The sequence below is a fragment of the Lichenostomus cassidix genome, chromosome 3 (genome assembly GCF_008360975.1).
Source record: "Lichenostomus cassidix isolate B80296 chromosome 3, HeHo_3.0, whole genome shotgun sequence".
Taxonomy (NCBI): domain Eukaryota; kingdom Metazoa; phylum Chordata; class Aves; order Passeriformes; family Meliphagidae; genus Lichenostomus; species Lichenostomus cassidix.
Window position 1 is genome coordinate 30,759,304 of NC_139483.1, and position 15,997 is coordinate 30,775,300.

General features: G+C 38.9%; 1 protein-coding gene across 3 annotated transcripts in view; it reads right to left on the reverse strand.

Moving 5' to 3' along the window:
- Nucleotides 1–15,997, reverse strand: part of PLD5 (phospholipase D family member 5) — a 176,360-nt gene that overhangs the window by 23,221 nt on the left and 137,142 nt on the right. The window lies entirely within an intron of this gene.

The window sequence follows — 15,997 nt, forward strand, 5'->3', positions numbered from 1 at the left end:
CGTTCTTCAGGTCCCCAACCTGGAAAAGCCATATACCTAAGAATACATAACACTGAGCTATCTCATTCCTAAATATTAGCCAAATAGTTGCAACCAAATGAACACCACCTAGTATTACTACTGTCTAAATCAGAGTATTTCTGCAAGCTTCTTTAATCTGTTCGCCTGCACAACCTGAAATTTCCACATAGTTGGAAAAAACAGACATGCTGAACTGCAGCCTTTTATTTCCGGATAAGTCAGTAAATTAATTTTGATGCTAAATATAAATATGACCAACATCCTAGTTGAAGAATCTATTTGGAATAGTATCTTTAAGTTTTCCCCTGGGTGCTGGTATCTTTGAGGATGCTCCTTATTCAGTTCCAGGCTGTCCCTGTAGTCTGGGCACTGTTTGTCTCCAAATATTGTTAACTATACATTATCACTGTTTTCACTGTGTGCTGCCAATACAGCTCTCTTAATTGCCAGGCATGCCATTGCAGAAGACTTGCTAATAGTACTCTGTTACATCTATCTGCATAATGTGGTTTAATCGGCTTTTCACGGCTGTTAGTCGATTCTGACATAATTATGTGGTTACAGTTTTCCTTTCATTTATCAGTCCCATTATTACTATTCCACTTTATCCCTTCTATTAAAAGTAAAGATGAAAGTGTCCTCACTGCACACCAGAAGCTGCCAGGCTTGCATCTGCATGAGCAGCTCTCCTCAGAAGGGAGAGCCTGCAGTGTGTCCCCTCCCTGTGAATTAAGGAATTGCCCTTCTGCCTAAGTGGTACCTCATGTACAGAGATAGGGAGGAAGCCAGGCGCACTAATGGGTTTTGCTAAAATGCCATTTTCACAGATGACCACCTAGCCGGAGTGCCAAAGGAAGCATTAGGCACGCCTTAGCGCCAGCCTCTCCGCACCAACAGGAGCTCACAGGGAGCACAGGAGCCCGAGCCTCCCGCGGGAGCTGCTCACCCGCCCGCAGGGAATGCTCTCAACCCATGGGCTGGAATGAAGCCATCCAGGGATGTGTTTACAGCCCAGTAATGAACTCTACCTTCCCAAGCTGCTGCGTCTTGCACTTGGCTTCCCAAAGCACTGATCAAAGCTTTTCCTGCTTCTGAAGCTGTGATAAAGAGCTTTCCCCATGGGGATTCCCTTATAGACGATAGAGCCAGGGCTCCTCCTTTCCCTCGCTGGGAAAACACAGATATCCTCTTTACCCAGCTGCCTGTTTTCATTAAGCTTTTATAAACCTAAGTTCAAATTTGACTCAACCTGAAAAGTAGATTCAAAGCTATAGGAAAAGGACAGACAGTGACTCTGATGTTTGTTGTGCAGACAGAATTTTCTCAGGAAACCAGGTTAGATGTCAGCCTGTCACCTTGTGACTCTCTCAGCTTAGGTATGATATATCCCCTTGAAATGCAAACAATACATGTATGCAGTAAAACCCCACCTGACTCCTTTCTTGTACAACAGTCCCAATAAGTCTGGAGACAAAAAAACCCTGTTTCAGGAGCATCTTCCACACTGAACCTAGCTCTACTCCCATACTCTGAGGTAAGGAGAAACTACTCTTCTTCCAATTAATCATGAAGCCTCTGATCCTGGAGGCATAGGGGGCAGCAAGGATGTGCTAGTAACAGATTTAGTATGAAATGGTATGACATCTAGATCAGTGAAAAGACTCTTTTCCATTTGAGAGCTGCTGTCATTACAGACTTTTTTTTTTAGTAGTCTCAGAGGAGAAGCAGAAAAAAACATCCATATTGTAAGAATCAAAATCTGAGTCATCACGGAAACCTGCAGCTAAGCATCATTTGAGGTATCTGTTAAGGTAAAATCCTTCACTGCAGGAGCTCTTAAGGCAAGGGAAGTACTTCTTCATCCCAGGTTTCAAGAGCAATTAATATAGTAGTGAAAATGTCACTGAAAAATTAAAGTGAAGAAGATCGCAAAAATTCAAAACCTTAATGAAACTAAGGAAGATAGATGTGAAATGAAAATAAAAGAGTCACAAATTTGATTAACTCAAAATGGAACAGAAATGTTTGGATGGTAAAGTTGTACAGTTGCTTGTGAGTGACATTTCCAGGGCATGTGCCAAGGACTGGGGAAAGGAATGGTTAATGGCACAGAGAATTTTGTGTCCTCTCTTGACCAGATTTCTTCCCCTCTTGGTTAAGAACTACCATGCATGCTCTCGTTGAAGAATGAAAAAGATGGGAGTTAGTTTCCTTGGCTTTCCCCATGCCATTTACATTTGCGCAGAGCAACTGCTAAAGACCAACAAATTCCTGTTTGACTTTCTTGCCAATAAGGGCTTTCTTACAGAACCAGAAAAGTAAATAATTACACTTGGCTCAAGAAATGTACTTTCCTCCCATTGTACAATGATACTCTAGCTACAGAACTCACTTAAGCTATGAAAACTAATAAATATGGCCTAGCTAGAAAAATAGTAGTTTTTACGACAAGAGGAGGAATTCCTTACTAGATATTGGACAAAAAGCACAAGCAGGAATTATTTCTTATTCTTTTCTCATGTACATTCACAGGCATCCTATGCAAAATGCAGACAAACATGGGAAAAGTACCTGAACAATCCAGGCTGAGGACACAGAACACTGTAAAATTCCTAAACTGAGGAACCATGTTAGCAGGACTTTTCAGGTACATTTGGGTCTCAGGTCAGAGAAGGTGTACCATGTGTCCTGACTCTGCACTGTGCAGACGAGACAGCACATTTTATATTTACCTTGAGCTACACTCTAAGAGACAACCCCGCTGTGTGGGCAAGGCACTATTTGACCTACATAAGAGTGACACAATCTGGTTCACAGCTTGCAATATGAGAGTTGTGGCAAATGTAGCAGGAAGCTTTAGAAAGCCCCTTGTTTAAAGGAAAAGTTTTTAGTAGCTGCTTTCACCTGAACCTGAAAACAACAGGCAGCTCTGCTCAGGCCTGAACTGCCACTTTGCCAAAAACTCTGGCCACTGGCAGGTGCCAGGAATCCACTGCCTGTGCTACAGAAACTCTTGATTAACTACAGGTAGCCTACTGCATACAACATGTACTAAGTAGACTTTTGGTATACAGGACAGTGTATGCATCTGTCATTTGCCTGTGTTTGAAAATGCATTTAATTGTGCATTCAAGCCTCTGACTTTTTTAATGACAAGTTCCTAAATGAATGCCTGAGCAAAGCCAGAATCACAACAGGGTAAACTGATGGAGTAACAAAAAACATTCTATCCCAATAAATTAATTACTAAAGCCTGAAAGGAACTAAAATTTCAATAGCTTTTAAGAAAAATAATACACAATGTAGTCATTATCAGCTTAGCACAAATCACAGATATTTACAGTGGTACACACATCCTTCCATAAAATATGCTTTAATTATCCAGTTAGCCTGCACTCCAAACATACTTTCTTTTTCCTTATTGGTCTTACCTGATCCTACTGCAGACCTCCCTTAATTTTTCATGGGGTATCCTTTGACACTGAATGAGTATTTCCCAATCTTCATACCACCACTGAAGGCTGCCTCTGTGCAGCTGTTCTTTACCTCTATTTACCAAAACCTGCTGAGTAGATACGTGTGCCCATCCCATGCCAGGCACAGGTGACAGCTGAGGGGTGGCCTGTGGCAGCAGAGCAGGAGGAGAAGGGCATTCTGACAGGAGTGACCATCAACAGAGGGAGAGAGAGATTTCAGAAAGACAAAAATCCTCCTCCTGTGCTTGGCTAGTAATACAGCACAGAGAGTTAACACTTTGTTATGTTAAAATCAAAAGTAATTCAGTGAAATCCAAATCCAGCACAGTCCTGCTTCTGCTCCAAGGTCCACTTTTTCTTTTCATGTTGCTGAGAAAATGGGAGCTACACTGCTATTGGGAACTGCTAAATAGAAAAGATTAATTAAAACAGGAAAGCACTGTTTTCTCAGGAGGTTAATAAAACTCTATCTTAAACTATTGGAAAGTGAATAAATCTAAATTAACAGCATCTTTGGATGTCAGAAATTATCTAGGGTATAATAAATGTTGTTACTTGAATTCCCTGTTATTTTGACAACCACAAACTGCTTTTGAATATTACATAGAGAATTCAAACAGATTAAATTTGGAGATTAACTGTTTCATTGTTTAATTGTGCAACTTTCCTGTTTTCTATAGACAGTTTTATTGAATAAACAGTATTTTTAAAATCCTGCATTCAACACTCAACCATTCTCCAATTAATCACTTTTTGAGTCTTGCACTTAGGTCTCTCTTGTGCCTCTGCCCTACAGTTGCATAAGTTTTATATTTCTGTCATCTAAGGCTAAAGTTTAATTTTCTATCATGTTAGTTTTAAGTAATTTGAAAATAATTACCAGGTAGAATTTCCAATGAACTACAAAAGAAGCCCTTCCACTTGATAAAATAATGCAATCTCAACCTTAGCCAGGAACTCAGTCTCATCACTGAAAATGGAAAACTGTCACTCAAGCCACTGTGCTGGAAATAAATCTTAGCATGTGACCAAGAGAAGGTGATGCATTTGATAGAGAATGCACCCAGCATTGGCACTGCATGTCAGTACAAAGCCATGACACATTCTCACTAAAGGAAAGGAAGTGACATAAGTGGACTGACTGTACCCTGCTGAAGCTGATAAATGTGAATTGTCAGCCACTGGCAGTCTACTGGTCTTTAATTCTCACCTTTGGAAAGTACATTCGATAGATTTGGATCTGTAGTTCTAGCAGAATAAAACTCCCAAGAAATTACAACTTAATATGTGATTTTTACTAATATTTACCCAATGACAAAAAGCTGTCATGATAAGGCAGAGAAGATCTTTGAGGAGCTGCTAATTTTTGTGTTCCCTTCTTTTTTCAGTGGTCCATAGGCCAAGAACACAAAATTGCACAGTGAAGCTCTACTAATTTCTGCTTCACTTCAGCAGCACCATTGTTTTTCATAGCACCCTGATCTTAAGAAAATCATGCTGAGAAAAAAAGATAGCTTTAGAATTTCCTTTCTGCTGAAAAAAAAAATGCTTCTGAGATGCAAAGCTAGTTAGACAATAAATCAGAAGGGGGGTTTGTTTTAAAATGGTGTGGTTTAAAAAGAATTTTGTTATGAAGAGGTAGCAATACATCTTCAAAGCAGAAAAACAGGAATCCCCTGTGTCCTCATCACATCAGGAAGAAGCCCCATCATGATTTTTCTTTTTCAGCCATCTGCACTATTGATATGAGAAACTCAGCAAAAATAAATTGGTTTGTACAAAAAAATTCACATATAGTTGCTTTAAAACGTGGACCATTCTGTGATAATGTTTACACAGACCCTACCAGAGAATTGTGAGTCCAAGTTTGGGCTTCTTACGGCTGTTGTTGAAGCTAACAAACCAAGCCTGACACATGACTAATTGTCAGAGCAAGCCAGAAGGCAAAACTGAATCAGTTAAAAATTCGTTGCCATATAATCTATCAGCATAATTAATATCACTTCACATAATCACAGCCTAATTTATCATTTTCAAATGACTTTTCAGTTTGCAGTTTCATTCCCCCCTCAAAGCAAGCCCAAGTGTCTTTTAAGGGGAAATGGAAGCTTGTAACTCCAAGAAAACATTTTTCCAGGATCATGTTTGATTTATTTCTTGTTTTACTGCAGGAAATCTATCTAATTAATGTGAATTCTAATTTGATTCTGTTTCTCTTCTGAAACACAGTTTTTGTTCATTATATCAAAGAAAAGTGCAGGCTGGAAAGAAAAGGATCGCCTTGTGTTGGCCTCCCATCTCACTGCTGTCAACCTGCATCACATTTCAATCTTGGTGTCATTCACATAACATTAAAAAATGCACTTCTACAGTGGAACCATAAAAAACCTAAGAGGTGAGGCGAAAAACCCTGCCAGTTTCTGAAAAGAGCTGGACTCTCCTTCACCAGGCACACGTACCTCCCGCAGCCTCTCTCCATCTTCCCTGCACAGAGCCTGTCCTGTCAGCCCTTATCTCACATTCTCCTCACGCAGCTGGAAAGCACAGCACGAGCTCTTAGCATTTGTTCTCATCCTATGTAATGCTGCAAAGGGCAGCCTTCATATGTCTTCTGCTGTGCAACAGAGAGAGGAGAGTGCAAAGGGCTGATCTCCGAGTAAGGGCAATATTTATGTCTAAACATTTCTCTCAAAACACACAGTTTCTTTGGGGCTTTCAGATCCGTGGCCTTCAGGGAAATGCAACAGCATGTAGTTGACTAATTGGATGCATTATTTATAACATTACTGACACACACAGTGGGTTTTCCTTTCTCAAACTGAATAGAGATTGGTAGCAGGCGTGCTGGGGACACAAAGTGGGACAATGGCATTGCATATGAATTATTGCTATAACTGTTGAGCTTTGCCATACTAACTGATCAGAATTAGAAACCTATTTTCTTGGTGTAAGCAGAGGCCCAAAGGTGCTAATTAATTTTTGACCAAGCCTTGATTAAATTCAGGGTACAGGACCTTGAGGTAATCTAGAAATCCAAGCAGTTTATGTAGGTAAGGCAATTTAGCAAAATGGTACACAGGCAGCCCCAGAACAATGGCTAACCAATATGAAAATCTGTTTCAGAAATCAACAGTTGCTCTATGTCCTTTTTTCCTGAGTAGCAATCTTAGACATTTGTGGGGTTTCTGGCTGCCTCAATGTGGAAGCAATGTCTCCTGTAAAGATATGGTCTTGGTATACACCCCTAGGAAGAAAACTTGTGATTAAATAAATACAAAATATTTGTGCTTTCTGACTCTAGCAGTAAAATTTGGAACATATAACAGAATCTTAGATTGTGAGGCTTGAAGGGTCCACTGAAGGTCATCTAGTCCAGCCTCCCTTCTACCAGGGTCATCCTAGAGCACATGGCACAGGATAGCATCCAGACAGTTCTTGAATATCACCAAGTGAGGGAGACTCCACAACCTCTCTAGGCAATCTGCCCCTGTGCGTGGTCACCCATACAGTAAAGAAGTTCTTCCTCATTTCAGGTGGAACTTCCTGTGCATCAGTTTCTGGCCACTGCCTCTTGTTCTATTTTTTGGCACCACCGAGCAGAGCCTGGCTCTATCCTCTTGACATCCTCCCTTCAGATAGTTACAGGCATTGACAAAATCCCGTCTCAATCATCTCTTCTCCAGGCTAAACAGGCCCAGTTACCTCAACTATTTCTTGTGAGGTGCTCTAGCATTACATTTCAAAGAAAGAGGTGCTCTAGCATTACATTTCAAAGAAATGCCTAAAATGTCATCATACTGATTAGAAAAAGTTGCCTGTCTCATACCACAATTCTCATGACTTCTACAGTTTTCTGAACACTCAACAATTCTGTTTGCAGGCGCTGCCTGCCCAATACACCTCCCTCATGCAAGGATTAGTAGTTTTCCAGTGAGCAGTTCCAGGGAAACGTCAATGATTTCACTGTTTTGATGACTGCTGTTTACTTAAAAAAGTTAAGAAAGGTGACTGTATGATGACTTCTAAACCAGGCCTTGATGCCTATGACAACAATATCAAAATCTGAAAAGGTTAGTGATGACATTAATGCTGCACGTTCATATGGAAGGAATGCTTTGCCAGAATCTATTTTGTTCTCCTTGATGACTTATGGATATAGAAAGATGAGATTTTATTCTGAACTGCAGAATCATTTGTCTTTTATAGAACAACTGAAATGATTGTCCTTCCTTACCCTCACTCATGGTGATTTATGCCATGGTATTTCAGCCTGATTTACTGTGTGTCTTTTTCACAGGACAATGCTAAATCCAGTTTTCCATGAAAGGATCCAAACTTTCAAGCAGGAGGCAACTGGACTCCATTTGGGAACCTTTTGGAGCTGAGGCAGCTCTGAATGAAGACATTTTTCTAGAGGGGAACTGTCATCTGTGCAATATCAAAGTGTGTGCACGTGGGTGGAACCACATATTGGGAATACACTTCCATGATTATTTTAATGTTGTTATTTTAATTGTTTAGTTGAACAAGACTGATCTGATTGGGTGTGCTAATAACTAAATCCCTCTGAGAGGAATCTGCCTCCATTTGTTAACATTGCTGACCAAGATTAGCTGCCAGCAAGTTCTTGTGGAAGATGACAGAATAGACTGTGGTGCATTAGCTCTCCTCAGAGATTCGGCTGGGGTTTAATGAACAAGTTTCCTTTCAGCATAATATAAATCAAATTTTTGGGAAAGTTGTGGGTTTACTGCTTTTCTTATATCCATGTAAGTTTACTGGTTATTTCAGACCACCACTGAGTAGATCACTGCAAACAGACCTTATAGAAATGTGCATGGAAACAATTTTCATCTCTGTGACCAATTTATTTATTTATTTATTTTTAAAGGCAAGACAGCTGCTAGGTCAGCTATTTCTGATCTAGTTTCTGGGAGATCCTCCTGAACAGTTTTTATAAATTGCAACAGCTTAACTTTTAGGCTACTGAGTCTTATCCCTAGGCCATGGACTCGTGCAAGCACACCTCACCTGTGCTGTCTATTTACCCCAGTATTTGCTTCAAGACAGCAGAAGGGATCCTAGAAGCTGTCTCTTTTATTGTTTTTTGCACACACTTGTGTGGATGATTTTCTATCCTGTGTACAGTGGTGTACAGTTTGTGTTCTGGCAGCAAATTCCTGCACACCTCCAGTTCCCTCAACACTTCTAGAACCCATCCAGAATTCTCAAGTCTGATAATGCTAGACCACTGATATTATTTGTCAAGTATCTGAGGGACCAGTAATAGACCAGAACCAATCAAACTCTCTTTGCAACATCTATGACTCTTAATTAAGACATACTGATGGTACAGCAAGTATTAAAAAGCAAGCAAATTATTATGAGGGTAGTTTTACTGAAGAAAGAACCTTCTATTTTCCTTTTGGGTTTTGGAGATCCAACTACCAGAATATGCCATGCTGCTTTGGTAAGAAGTCAGTTTATCCATTCAAAATGGATATTCCATAATTTTACTCTGCAGGCTTATAATTTATTGATTTACAATCTATTATTGATTACTCCAACAGCAGGTAAACCTGTTCCACGGGACGTCTACAGCAACTAAAACAAAAATATGAGAAGAAAAAAGAATCATAGAATGGTTTGGATTAAAAATATCCATAAATATCATCCAGTTCCAACCCCTCTGCTACAGGCAGGGATGCCATTCACTAGATCGGATTGCTCAGGGCCCCATCCAACCTGGCCTTAAACACTTCCAGGGATGGAGCATCCACAATTTCTCTGGAGAACCTGTTCCACTGCCTTTCTACCCTCACAGTAAAGAATTTCTTCCTCAAATCCAATCTAAATACACTTCCTTTAAGCCTGGCATTCAGCAGATATTCAGATACCCAGCTACCTGACTATACCAGGCTGCTTTGGAAAGAAGTCACCTTATTATTGATTATTTCAACAGCAGATAAACCTGCTCTACAGAACTTTCAGAGTAACTGAAAAAAAATAAAATCCAAAAAAGAGACAAGATCTATAATTTCAGAGGTCAGAAACAGAGTGATGAGCATATTCCTACAGTCAACAGAAATCAAAAACATGCTGCAAATTGTTGATGTATTTTGCCCTCCCCTACACTAAATATAAACACATAATGCAGCTGATGCATTGATCCATGTGAGAACGGAGCACAGCAGTGTGAGAAGTATGATAAACAGGAATAACTTCCTAATTCCTCAGAGCTGGGAATCAACACTGCACCTAGAGAAATTAGCCAAGCTGGGAAGACTTTCTGGCTCCAAGTGCAAGGTGAATATATAGCCCCATGCTGTTTTCAGTTGGTAAATCACAAAACCAGAGGCCCACAGGAGTAAGGAGGAATGAAGGGCACTATGAGGCAGCAATGAATCACACACAAGGCACAAGCAGAGCAGCCACATTACCCACATTCCTGTCCAGCTTTAGCCAGCCCTCTGTTAGCAGTGCACAGCAAGGGTAAGCAAGAGACAAATAGTCCTTTTGCTTCACTGATACTTACTTGTAAATATTGGATGCATAGGTAATAAATTTCAAGCAGAGTAAGCCTAATGGGCAACACTGACTGTCCTGATTTACTGGTTGTACCAGAGAAAAAGCAGCCTGTCTCAGTTAAAGAATCAAACAAAACATTGTATTCCCAAAAATGCAAACTTTACACCATGATAAATGCTTGCTGTCAGTTCTGCACATTTCCAAGAGCCATGTATCTTCTCCCAGTCCTCCATTCCTTGGACAAAAAAAAAAAAAAAGAGGAAAGAAAATAGAAAAGCTGCAATTTTGGAGATACGTATCAGCCACTAAACTGCTGTAGATTTGGTCAAAGATAGAAACCCTAGCCAAAAGCTCTTAGTGAAAATAATATAAGTATTTTCAGCCTGTCCTTTGAAGGACAAGCTGTAATAGTACCATAGCAGAGTTCTGACAATACAACTAGATTTCTATGCAGCAGGAAATAGAAAAAGTAATAAACAGTCTAAGTAATAAATTACAAAAAAAAGTAATTGTCAATACAGCTCTGTAATATCTCCTTATACCTGTTTTTTTCACATACTGCCTCATTCACCTATGCTTCAAGATCTGGGTTGCACTTCTCTGTCATCTTTAAAGTATTAGCTAGCTTGGGAAATGATCCCATAGAAAGAAAACCCATGAAGGTTTTTTGTTTGGTTGGTTGGTTTTGGGTTTTTTGGAAGGGGTTTTTTTTTTGAGGATTGGATCACATGGATAACAGCATATCAAAGCTTTTTAGAAGGAGATATTCTCTGTCTTATGTAAGAGAGGTTTATTAACACAGAAATAAGAATTTAACTAGAATACACCAGAATTATGTTGCCTGTAGTTTCAGTCTAGTATTTACCCATCTGAGCTTGATCGAACCTCAGTGGACAGCGAAGTTGAAAGAACCTTGTTTCATGTTATAGGACACTTGAGACTGATCTCAGTTTACTAATAGCAATATAATACTGAACACCACTGGGACAGTAAGAAAATTAAGCAAATTATTGGAAGAAGATGGCAAAAACCAACAAAGTGCGCATTAGGGAAAAACTGGTAATTCATACTAGAACAACATTGCATTAAATGGGAACTCTCAATATAACTTCTACTTGATTGAAAAGACGGAATTCTACTGTCAGACAAAATATCTTATCTCAAAAGGACCAGATGCACCATTACATAACTTCAAGAGACTCATTTAGATAAAAGTTCAGAAAAACGACTGCCTGATTATAGCCTGCTTTTGCTCTGTGCAGTTCTGTAAAGATCATCAACAGAAATTGCAAATGTGCTGATCTTGTCTCAGTGATCAGTTTTAAGTGGTGGCTCTGCTATTGCAAGATTTTGGGGAAGCTGGAAACAAGTAAGATCATCATTACGTATTTTGAGATATACAGAAATCCAGTATTTATTACATATTGGTTTTATTGGAGCACAATTTTGTTCACACAAATAAACAGAAAATACGGTGTCTGATGACAAAATTTGAGGAAACCATCATTCCCTTTTTCCTGAGAGAGATACATAAAAGAAATACAGGTTGCATTTGCTTCTGGCAGCATTCCAGAGATTCCTGAATTTTGGGGAAATTTTTTTGGTCTATATCCCCAGAAATGAAGACCAAGAGAAGAAGGGATAATTCTGGGATGAGTATTGTCACAGAAGTGTGGCCTTTGAACTATATCTCCTCCTCATGAGTGTCCTCAGTATAACTGGGATGAGACTTTTGAGTAAAGAACCATGCAGATTGCTTCCAATTGATTTTAACCAACACAACCAGTCACAGGCCTGCTCCTCCAATATTCCCACACACACAAATTGCCCCTAACCTGCCCCTTTAGATGCAGCTCTTAATATCTGAAATGCCATCATTTACCAACTTTTGTCATCTCAGAGTAGGAAAGAAAGAGTTTAGGTTTTATCAGTCTTTTTTTCACAAAAGATTAGAGGAGAAGGTGGTGCAGATGAACCCAGACTGCTGCTTTTGTCTCCTTTTTTCTGTGTTATAGGAAGGTCAACCTGAACAACTAGATTGAAATCCCCATTATTTCTCAAACCAGTTCTGCCCTGTCTGGTGATAACAGGCAAGACAAGTAGAAACATTCCAAGTGCTCTTGGAGACATCCAGCTGCAAGCCTTCCTATAGCTAAATTTAAATAATTGATTCATACTAAAATCAAATATTGATTAACCAGTTTTTACTGAAAATTGACACACACAAAAGGTCTATCTTTTGACCAACTGACGTTTTGGGGGTTTCCTCCCTCCTTTTTTTCTTTTTTTCTTTTGTTGTTGCTGTTTGTTTGTTTTCCTAATGACTATAGGGTTATTGATTTCAGAAATTTCAGAATCCAATGAACTTTCACTGTAAGTATGCACTTGATTACTCATACTTACCATAAAAGGCATAACTTTATCTATCTACAGACGCTGAATAGATCTTTTCTGAATAATTCTCACAGCTCTCCTTCTCAGCTAATTTGACTATTGATTTAACTGAATTATTAACAGAATAAATGAACTGGGCAACTTATTCCTTATCCTTCAAATATAACTGATAATTCCTAATTGCTACTACTTTCATTTGCTGTAGGAGTCACTGCTAACGAGTCAAGTATGTTTTACATACTAATAATCATAAAGAACAAATAGTTCACAGAAAGTTTCTCATTCACACACTGTCACATTTCACCTTCGACAGTACTTTGGCTGTCTTGGGTATTTATTTAACATCTTAGGTGCACCAAGTAAAAACCTAACTCCTCAGGTTAACAGGTCTCTGTTTCCAACCCGATAAAAAGTGTTGGGAGGATTTATCTAATTTTCTAGTTACCTTAAATTATGTTGATAAAATCAGCAGTTTGAAACTTATAACAACAAGAGAGTAAAGGAGGATGGAGAGGAAACTGACTGACAAAGAAATACGTGTTGTTTAGTAGTCCTGTCAGATACCCAGCTGTCACATGGGACACTTTAGAAAGTGCTCCAAGGCATTGCTCAGCATCAGAAAGAACAAATCATTGATCCTTTGCAACAGAGATGATTAGATCAGCTTATGTTAACTCATTTCATGAAAGAAGGTCAAAATCTTCATTCATAGGACGAAGCCTCATTTACCAAGAATTAATATATATTCATAAATTAATACATAGGTGAAGACACCACGTATTATTTTTCCAGTCTTCTTCCAGATGGATTTTTAAGATGAACAGAAATCATATGGCTTCCTGAAGTCTTACTTTATATTGGTGAAACAAACCACACAAAGAATCCAACACAGACATGAAATTAATGGGAAAATGAGAACAAGATCACATGGTTATTTTTTTAGTCCTTAAGGAAGTATGATTTCCATCCCAGTTGAGGGGTTTTTTCCCTTTAAAAAACCATAATTTTTACAGTCTGGTTGGTTTTTGTCCTTAAAAAATTAAATCTTTCAGCCATTTAGCTTAAACTTATCTGAATTTAAAACAATCAGAAGAATGAACAATCCAGAGCATACATGAGACTTAAGAGGCATGTTAGAATGCTAAGAGAAAAAAGCATGGGTCTGCTTAGGAACTTTGCCTCAAAGTCAGCTCAGCCAAAATTTTAGCAGGAATTTTTGAGACAATGCTTTTCAGGCAAGAGAGAGCAAATGACTACCTGCAATGGATCTGGATACTGGGGCTTGCTTAAGAACCAGCAAGATGGGAGCTTTTGTAACTATTTGCTTATATTCCACGCTTTCCATCCATATCTTCTGTTCCTGCAGGGAAGTGTCTGCTGGCCCCAGACGCTGAGCAGAAAGTCAGATCCATCCCTGCTGCTTGGCTGCTCACCCATCTCAGGCATCACCAGCCAGTGGTTTTGGTGCATCCCCTGGCTTCCATCTTACCCACAGCTCTGATCTCCAGGCTCTCTTCCATTTCAAGGGCTTTTCCTCCAGTCAGGGATGTCACCTTTTTCCATTCAGGTTCCCCTTCTTTATACCAAGACCACTTCCTCCTGAACCCCAGACATGCCACTTTTGTTCAGTCCAGATGTTTACAGTCAGACTCTGCAACTCCAGGGACCAAACAGCAAGCTTCTACTTGAGACCTTGAACATTCAAATTTGATCACCAACCTTCACACATACACTCAACTACCTGGCACTGATAGTATTCATGATTTAAGCTACTTTTTTTTCTGACAAGACTAGCTAATATTTCACTTCCTGTGAATAGCCTGATTTCACTTCCAGAGAAGACAACTGGATTAATTTTACTTGTTTTAGGAATTTTCAGTAACAGGATTTCCCAAGAGCTGATTATGTGTTGCACATAAATGCATTTTTCTGAAGTGGTTCAGCTAATCCATTACAGTTGTTTGCCCACTGGATTCAATTATTCATGTGTGAATAAAACTTTTCTAAAAATGTTGCTAGTATAAAAAGCCCCAGAAATGTTCATATGTATTATGAACCTCATACTTCTTAGCAGAATTAAGGAGCTAAATGCATTTTCAAGTTTTGCTGGAACTATTGAGGGAGTCATGGAACAAAAAAAAAAAAAGTACATTTTGTTAGCTTATGGATTATAACAATTGTCATATAACCAATTTATTTTAGTAAGTAATAATAAGCCACTGGGTCAAGTAACCAAAAATTACAATACAGCACCATGGCCATCTTGATTACTATTAGTTCAAGCCACAGGCAAAAATTACTCAGTATATGTACACAACTATAGGCATGCTTGTGTGACTCATTTTTCAGTTTTTTATCAGTATATATAAATATACCAGCAAGAAACTAGATTATTTCACTGGTAAAATCTTACACAGCTCACTATATATCTAAGAAAGTGGCAAAACTCTGGATGTTCATTACCCTCAATTTTAGATGCATTATGTAATTGAGTAATATTTGGAAATACTGATATAACAGAAAAAAATGCATCCCTGACACAAAATCCAGATCTATACAAAGAAAAATTCAAAATATTTCACTATGAATGAAAAAGCATCCACTTTTTGTAAAATCCTGTTTTCAGGGACTCTAAACAATACATTTCCCTGTGGGATTTGATTTCAGATTGAAGTGGATAACTGGCACAGATGATTTCAGCCAGAATTATTAGTTTTGACAAACTTTCAATTTAACTAAAATACAGTTTTACTTGAAAAGTATTAATGTGCTCTTAGCCTTACCCATAATTTCAAAGCTGAGACTCTGGCAAGTATTAAAATTTTGACAGCGGAAGCACAGGATATGTGCAATTTTAAAGGTTATTCTTAAGTAATATCTGCAGCATATGAAAATCTCTCCTTGATGCAGAAAATTTACTTTTAAAGAAGATACTCATATTGCCGCTTGTCAGTGCTGGCAAGTCAAGAAAATGGCAACAAAACTAAGTAAGCTTTGTATGAGATTGATTTCTAGCATGTAGCTTATAAACACAAAGAATTCTCCACAAATATTGCAAACCCAAAGCACTTAAGTCCTGATGATGTTTTCCAAGGAGCTGTTAAAACTTAAATTACTGTTTCAGCTTTAGATTTAGCCTCCTAAGAGACAAATGATGCTAACAGACTTGGTTATTTTTTTTAGTACCAGGGAAAGGTACAAATGAGGAGAGGAAAGAAGAGGAAGAGGGAGGGAGAGAGAGAGAGAGAAAAGGGAGAGGAACCTGATCCCTCATCTGCAGCTACACTGGGACTCTGGTAATGAGAACCCGTGGGAGATACATTTCCCCAGTGAGGGCTCAGCTCAGTGTGGGTTTTCAGATTAGGTCCCACACATGTGCAAAGCATTTTGCTTGAGGGAAGGACTCAGAATAAAATGACAGAGTTCTGTGCTTATTTTGCTTCTTACGTGAAAAGTTCAAGACAGATTATTATTTTAGGACAGCATATCAGATCTCTTTGACAGTTGCCCTGATTTATTAACCTGCAACTCTGGGGTAAGGGAATCGAATACTCATATCTGACATCAACAGGCGCCAA